The following is a 7,933-nucleotide window of genomic DNA, read 5'->3' as shown; positions in this document are numbered from 1 at the left end:
AAAGGATATTGGCAATGTGTTCCCATCCAGTCAGGAGATCCACTGTGGATAAGTTCAAATGCTCTTCTGCAATTTGTGTATTTGCACTGAAGTGTTTGGAATAGATGAAAGAGTTAATCTGTATTGAGATGTGGTACAGCACATGCAAGAACAGTCATATCACACAAGTCTATGTAAATAAATAGATAAATAGAAGCACGAGTCAGAAGTTGGCTGATCTAAAAATCTCAATGCTTATAAATCAGCAAATGTGAAGGTTCATCCAAGGAAGGAGTAGAAGGGAATGTGTCTCACTGAAACTGAAATGTTCTGTTTATTACAACCACCCAGATGACAGCCTGTAAATCTTATTTGCTTACCTAATAAACATTAAGTTACTTGTGCAGAAGAGGAGCAGCTCTAGCAGAATTTGAGCCTTAGCTCAGAGCAATCCTCACCCTGCCTGGATCTGGTTAAAGAATTCTCCTGCAAAACTGCTCCTTGGTGATTGAATCTCTCCATAATTTTCAGTCTGGAGGCTTTCTGTCAGGCTCATATGAAAATTCTTGGAATTTTGGAAACATTTCGGGGAGAGGATAATCAGTTTTGGCCCACAGCTATTCTGGAAGAGGAAGGTCAGGGAAGAGCACAGGGGTGGGATGGAAAGGGAGGGGTGGTCTTTGCGTTTCAGTTGCAGTCTCATGAAGCACTTACAGCAAGAAAAAGTGATATAATTACACATATTTGAGCAGTCATATACTTGAAAGTCAGGAAGAGAGAGACCTGTCTGCCATAACCCAGGTGTGGTCCAGGGGAGGATGTGTGCATTCAGCTTTGAAACATGCAAAGGCTCTGCCCTCAAACCCACCAGCTGAAGTTATGTTCCCAATATTCATTTTTGGGTTGAAGTTTCCTGCCCATATCCCTCTGTGTGTAATGAACTGCTTTGGAAATGTTGATCAAGTATAGCTTAAATTATATATTTCTCTTCCTCTGAGAACATATGAAGAGTCATATGAAAGTATGGATTTTTTTTTAACACAGAAATCACAGTTGTAAATGTTGTCCTGCTTTGAATAAGACCAGAAAATAACTGCCTTTAAAAGGGGGGATGGGGCTTTGAAATGGATACAACAGTAAATTTCCTTGTTTATCATTGCAGAGAGTAACATGATGAGATGCTGTCTACTTTAATTTCCACTAATTTGGCAAGTTACTGAAGTAACTCTAGGTCCAGATTTTTGGAAGATCTTAGAGGCTTTTGAGCGTATCCAAAAATCTGGCTCTTATTTTAGGTGTCTAAATGGGAATCAAACACTTGTAAAACAATCTAGCCCAGTTGTGGGTGCTGAGCGCTTAGAAATATGGCCTTCAGTTGTTGAGAAAATCTGGCTGCTAACATATTTTAAGACTGAGAAAAACATGGCTGGAACATCAGGCCAAAGGAAACAATTTGTCTCGTAATGACAGGGCTGAGGGGTAGATGATATTCTTTTAAATATGTACAGCACCTAGGTCTGGATGATCTCTGCTTCCAACTAGATGAGGATATAAAGACACTGGTAATGAGATTCATTACAGCAGCTTTCTAATCTCTTTCGCTACAAAATACATTACATTTGGAATTTAACTGTGTGTGCAGCACACCAGGTGGCCAAGCTGCTTTTACTGGGAGAAAATAAAGAAGCTGAAATGCACTGCCATGTAGTGCTCTTAATGCCTAATAATGTCATAGAGGAAGAAGTATGCCCCTGCTCTCTGCTGCTGATGACTGCCGAGTGAAGCACATGTTATACAAAGTCACATATGCTGGAGAATAACGCTGCTGTGGGAGCCCTTAGCTCACTGGTATGTGACACTGCAATGTGATTAGGAAAGAAATTACATACTGGCAAAGAGATTTCCCCCATTTTGAGAGTGATAGAGAAGAATCACCACCTTGGAAATGTTATATCTGAGTGAATTTACTTTTCCATAGGCTGATACTCTTCTAAGGAAGAAGGATGTTCCAGCCACTGCTCAGCAGAAAGGACATTTTTTTTTTTTACTTTATTGGCCCAAGGTGGTCATGGGGCTGTGGAACAAATTTCACCTTGGGTGAAGCAGAAAGCATTTCTCCAGTTACAGGGGAAATTTAGTCCGAGGTTTGTGTTGTGCTGAATTTGAATATGGAGACTTAAAAATAGGGCTTCTAGTTCACATCCCAGTCTCTGAGGTGTTCTTGCTAACGGTGGAGGTGTGTTGACATGGCAACTCCCTAAATCTAGCCCTGAATGCTGTAAGCTTAGCTCCTGGCCTACCAGGACTCAGAACTCTTCTGACTGAAAGACTAAGTCAAGGCTTTCTGTCTGCTGACGATGATGCTTTATCATGTAGGTGAAGTTGACCTATAGGTTTTTTTTTCTCCTAATCACATAAAACCCCTCAGAAATTTTACATTTTAAATTAATAAGAGCAGAGAGCTGGGCTGCTCACCTGTAGTATGAGGTCATGATAAAACTTTGGCAAACTCCGTTTCCCTCTTTTACTTCCTGAGCCTCTCATGGTGCAAAATTCCTTTACCTTTCTCTTTCCCCCTATATTTTTTGATATTGATTGGAAGCAGTGTACAGGCTGTGAGGCACAGTACAAGAATGAAATGCTATTCCCAGCTGTTTGCCATGGCTCAGATTCACTCTTTGCCATGGGCTGGGATCCAGTTGCAGGACAGATGCTTTACAGTTTTGTTTATTGGATTCTCTACACAAAGGGTTGTGCTCCACATTGACTGGGAGCAGGTGGCTCATAGAAAGGAAAAAAAAAAAAACACGCCATGTTTTTGTAATTTTTTTGACTGTCTCCAGATTCTTGTGACATACTGATTGCAGCTGGATGTGCAGGAAGGCAGGGCTGGAAGTATCCATGAGACTGCCATCCCATCACTCACACAAAACACTGATGCTCCAGAATTTTGTGTTTTTTCCTGTGGTGCTGCTCATGCCGTGGCCCATGGGTGAGCTTGGCCAGCTCATTTCCCTTTCCCTTCTCCCATACGTTCTTATTCCGTGGGAAAGCTGTGGACTGTGTGGGTGACTCTGGAAGTCTACCATGTGAGATCCCAAAAGTGCTGGAGAGCCACCTAAGGGTGACCAAAATGCACCCAGGGCTCCCCACGTCCCTGTGCACACGCTTGTGTCCGGCTCTCGTCACGTACAGGACACCTCCCTGTCACTGCCTGGAGGAAGCTGCCACCTCGGTGACAGCTGTGTTGGATATTTCCTCAGCCTGTCTTCACTGCTGTCATGGACCTTGCTTAGAATGGGTTGAGAAGTGAAGCTACAGAAATATGTAGGAAAATTGGCTCACTTGGAAAACTAGAAGGAAGCGAATAGACCACTGAAGTCCAGCTTTTGAGGTTGGCCCCAAATGGACCTGACAGTGACTGTGCTCCTTTCCTGATCTTTTTCCTTCATCATGTGAGCAGGAATGAGCTCTTGTGTGGGCAAAATTTAGGTGTCTCCCCATCCTTGCTGGATCATAAAAGCCATTTAAAGGTATGGGCAAAAAATTTCCCTTATGGGACTTAGGCATGTGGTCTGTGTGAAATCCCATGTCCCTGGGGACCCCAAAGGAAAAGGAACAGAAAAAAGTAGACTAGTTTGGATGGCAATCCATGGAATGTCTTCACCATATAATTTTAAGATTAAATTCAGGGGGCATACGGGGGCCTCTCAAAAAAATAACCATATAGAAGACTTGGGAACCATTGCTGTCAGCACATGACAGCAGTGGGTTTGCATTTGGATTGTTCTGAGCAACTTGGTCTATTGGGAGGGGGGTTGAAACTGAATGATCTTTAGGGTCTCTTCCAACCCACACCATTGTACAATTCTGTGGCTCTCAGTTTATGCAGTTAAAGGATGGATGAGGTGCATGGTCCCAGCAGCAGGAAGAGCAGATGAGGAACCAGGATCCTCTTCTTATTCATAGCTGTGATGATCAATGTGTGAGCAATCCTGATGTCAGCACAGGTTTGTATATTAAGTGTGAGTAGGTGCAGATTTGGGAAAGATCAGCATCTATTAGTGGCAAAGGCACAAACAGGAAAAGAAGCTGACTTTCTGAGACTGCTCATAACCAGCAGGTTGCCTGGCTCTGGGCATGACTGAAGAACTTCTGTGGAAATTTAGGAACTAAGGATAAAAATTACTTCACTTTACTATACAGGAGGTTAACAGGAGCCTGCTGGAACCCTTTAAATTGGCAAATAGCCCCATGGAGCCTGGGACATGTTAAATGATTGTCCTGGTAACTCAAAGCTCAGCTAGGCTGGAAGTGTTCACCTCTACCTTGTGAATTCCTTAAATAACCAACACTGTACAAAGCTCCATAAACAACCAGATCAAACCTCGATGGAGAGGCACAAGGAAAACAACTCCACAGAAGCATCTCTGGAGCAGTTCTGTGCAGGGAGGAGAAAGTCACACAGAGATGGAGCCTGGAGCTGATGTCTGCTCTGGAAGGATTTACTGGCAGCATGGGGTAAAGTGTTTTGGGCAGGGCAGGTGCTTTTTATTCAGCATTTCGAAGCAGGAATTACAAAACTTTTCCAAGGGTTGGATTAGTCTTTCAGACTGGTTCAATGGACCAGAAATGAACATCAGCCCCTACCAATGCCAAGAAACATTGTGTTCATGAGCTGTATGAGATGGAATTGAGGCTGGTGGAGGGGCCACAAGTACTCCATTCCCATGCCTGAAGTACATGGGATTTGGTGCAATAAATCTCTTTCCTAAGCCTTCCTCACTGTCTGCTACTTCTCTCTGCTGGGGAGATTTCAGTGTGTCTAGATCCTTGTAAACTCAATGTCCTCCCAGAAGCACCATTACATCCCCCTGCTGATGGAGGTAGGTTCCTAAACTCATGGCATGAATCTACAATGGGATGCCTTCAAGAAACCCCATAGGTGGGATGACTGGACCAGTCAGCTTGGTCCCAGCTGCATGGCAGGGATTAGAGGCTGTGGTAGGATGAGACCAAGCAGAGGCAGCTTGGAGCTACCCATGGGGATCAGCTGAGCATCCCTCTCTCCTGGTGAATCCCAGGTTTGTGGAGCAGTTTGTGGCTCAGGGAGGAGGAGGGCTGTGGTGTTACACTGTTGGGTGTATGGGTGGCTGGGCTCCTGGGGGGATGTGAGGGATGCAGACCATGGTGGGATCTATGGGATCACACACAGGAGGGCACTGTACCATGCACAGGGCTGAGGGAGGTGGGGAGCAGATGGGGGAGGGCTGAGGGATTGTGTGGAAGGGTCAGAGCTCATTCTGACACTGCACTGAGGGTGCTGATGTATCCTGGATAAATATTGCTGTGACATTACTGTCCTTGAAAAGGAAAAAAAAAATGGCATCTCTTATTTGGCCAAAATGGAGATTTCTGAGCCTTTTGGATGTAACACCCTTGTCATGTTTACATGTGAACTTCTGGCTTTCCTGCAGCCTACCTGCACTTTTGCCTAAGCCCTTATGCCAGGCCCCTTATCATGCCACAGCAAGCTGTTAGCAGCTTGCTGATGGGTTGTCAAGACAGTGCAGGGGATGTCACTGTGCAGTTTGTCTCCTGCCATCCAAGCTGAAGAAGGCGGTGGTGACACGCAGATCTTCTTCCCTGCCTGCCTCCTGCCTGCTCTGCTGCTCATGGCTGCACCAGCACGACTCCTCCCAGCTCTTCATCAGCCCTTGCAGAAGGTGGATGTGACTGGGAGCATCTCCCAGGGCTCCAGGTCTCTCTCTCCTGGGCTGGAGGATGGAGTTCAGCTTTTCCTATCATGTCACGGTAATTCCCAACAGTAGTGGGAATCCCAGGGCAGTGGCACTGGAGGGTGTCTGGTCCCTGCTGTGGGTGCCAGAGGGAGCACCCTCTACCCACCCATACCCATCCACTGTGGATATGGGAGCTGATTTCCTCAGTGAAAAAAGAGGAGGGGAAAAAAAATCTTCATTCATGGTCTCATTCTCTGCCACCATGTACAAGTGCAAAAACCAGCTAAAAGAAGGAAATACAACTTCTGCCATCATGGCAGGTCAGTGTTTGGGCTTTGTGAAGTTGTTCTTTTCAGGATGAGCAAGCAGCGAGGTGGGCCAAGTACCAAATTGATGTGATTTCATCAATTCATCAAAGGACGTCAACAAAATCCTGCTCCTCTAAATGAGTGGAGGCAATGAAGAGGTATCCCCATCTATTTAAAAAGCTCTAAAGTGCAAGCAGCTGGTATTTTTGTCTCTTCTTAAGACCTTCTTTCACCAGCATAAATCCTTGGCTCAGCATGGCCAAATCCAGGGAATTCCTCCTTTAAGAGTCTTCAGACACAGCCTGAGGTGGGGTGAGCCCATGGGCAGCTCTACACAATGGATCAACATCACTTGACCAAAGCCTGGCAGACTTTTTGGCTATGATGGGATCAAACTTGATGTTACACCCAAACCCTGTGAGCAAGGAGGATGTTGATGATGAGCTCTGGAAGGTGGAGCAGCAGTGAGCTGTCGGTATTTATATGAGGAGGAGCAGCACTCATCAAATCACTCAGGTTGCTGGTGGGTCTGGTTGTAAACAAGCTATTGCTGAATTGCCATCAAGTCTCAAAGGACAATAGTGTGAGTGAAACACCAGTTTATGGCTGTGAGGGCTTTGAATGAGTGATCTCTACCCTGGCCTCCAGGAAATGAGGCAGAGGAAGCTGGATGGGGGCTGGATCACCCAGGTCTCAGTTATCCTTCTTGAACATAGAGAACACACCAAAATATTACACTTAAAAGGTGAAAAGAGTATTTACCATGATTTAAACCACTCTCTTGCCTGCCTCCTAAGTATTTTTAAAACTGAAGGATAATGTCAGACCTTTGTCTTGCATGAAGAATGAGTTCATTTCCTATTGAAGTGTGACTAGCAGAGCCAGCCTGGAAGGCACTGAGCTATTGGTGCAGCAGTGGATGATTTGTACACCCTGCTGCATGGAGTTCGTCCTCCAAAACCATTGGTGAGTCTTTAGCTGATTCCCAAATCTTGGTCCCAGGAAAATCACTGAGGTCTCTCCTGCATTCAACTGGGTGAAGATTCAGGCTGAGGAACTCTTCTGCCTAGGTCTAGCTCTGCAGAGCGTGTTTGATTGTCCCATGGGAGTGAAAGAAGTGTGGTCACTTGTAGGGAAGCCTTCTGGTGCTGCACCTTTCTTTGGAGCTGATGCTCCTGCAGAGGGGAGCAAATTCCTATGAGAAACAGGGTGGAGGATCTGCACCCATATTGCTTGAGATGTGATTTAGTTGGCCTACTTTATGCAGTTTTAGTTGCAAGCTCAGAGAGAGTTTGAGTTTGAAGCAGTTCAGGGCATCCTTTCTAGCCAAGTGAAGAGGGAAAGAGAATTCAGCTCCTCTAGGAAGTGCCCACAGAGTCCTTTCATTGTTTGAACTTGTTTCACCATCAAAAAGAGAAAGCACTGTCCCAAATGCTTAATTTACAGAAAGAAGCTTAAGGAATTTGTGATCAGACCAAATCATCTGAATCAGGTCTTCCATCCTTTTGTCCTAATGGTTCATATCTGAGGGCAAAGCAATGTGCTGCTACAAGAATAATGTCAGTAGGATTTCCTAATCTCCTTGTTTCCTAGCTCCAGGGGAGACAGTGATCTGCATGGGTGATGAGTCAAGGTTTCTGATGTCACCTCCTGTTTGGTGTGGATTCTGTCAAGCGCAGGTTCAGATCAGCTTGATAGAAGGGTGAGAGGGACCTGAATTGAATTGAATTGAATGAAGCTGGGGTAAATCAGCACCTTGAAGATTCTTCAATTTTTATTTTTTTAACCTAATTCTGACCATTTGGAAACACTGACTCATTGCATTACTGCAGGTGGAGCCTGTCTCTTTACACAGTGCAGCTCAGCTGGTCCTTCTCGGAGCTCTCAGCACCTCTTGTGGGCACT

Source organism: Molothrus ater, chromosome 1, assembly GCF_012460135.2.
Source record: "Molothrus ater isolate BHLD 08-10-18 breed brown headed cowbird chromosome 1, BPBGC_Mater_1.1, whole genome shotgun sequence".
Classification (NCBI taxonomy): Eukaryota; Metazoa; Chordata; class Aves; order Passeriformes; family Icteridae; genus Molothrus; species Molothrus ater.
The sequence above is the reverse complement of the archived record's forward strand: the minus strand, read 5'-3'. Positions refer to the sequence as shown.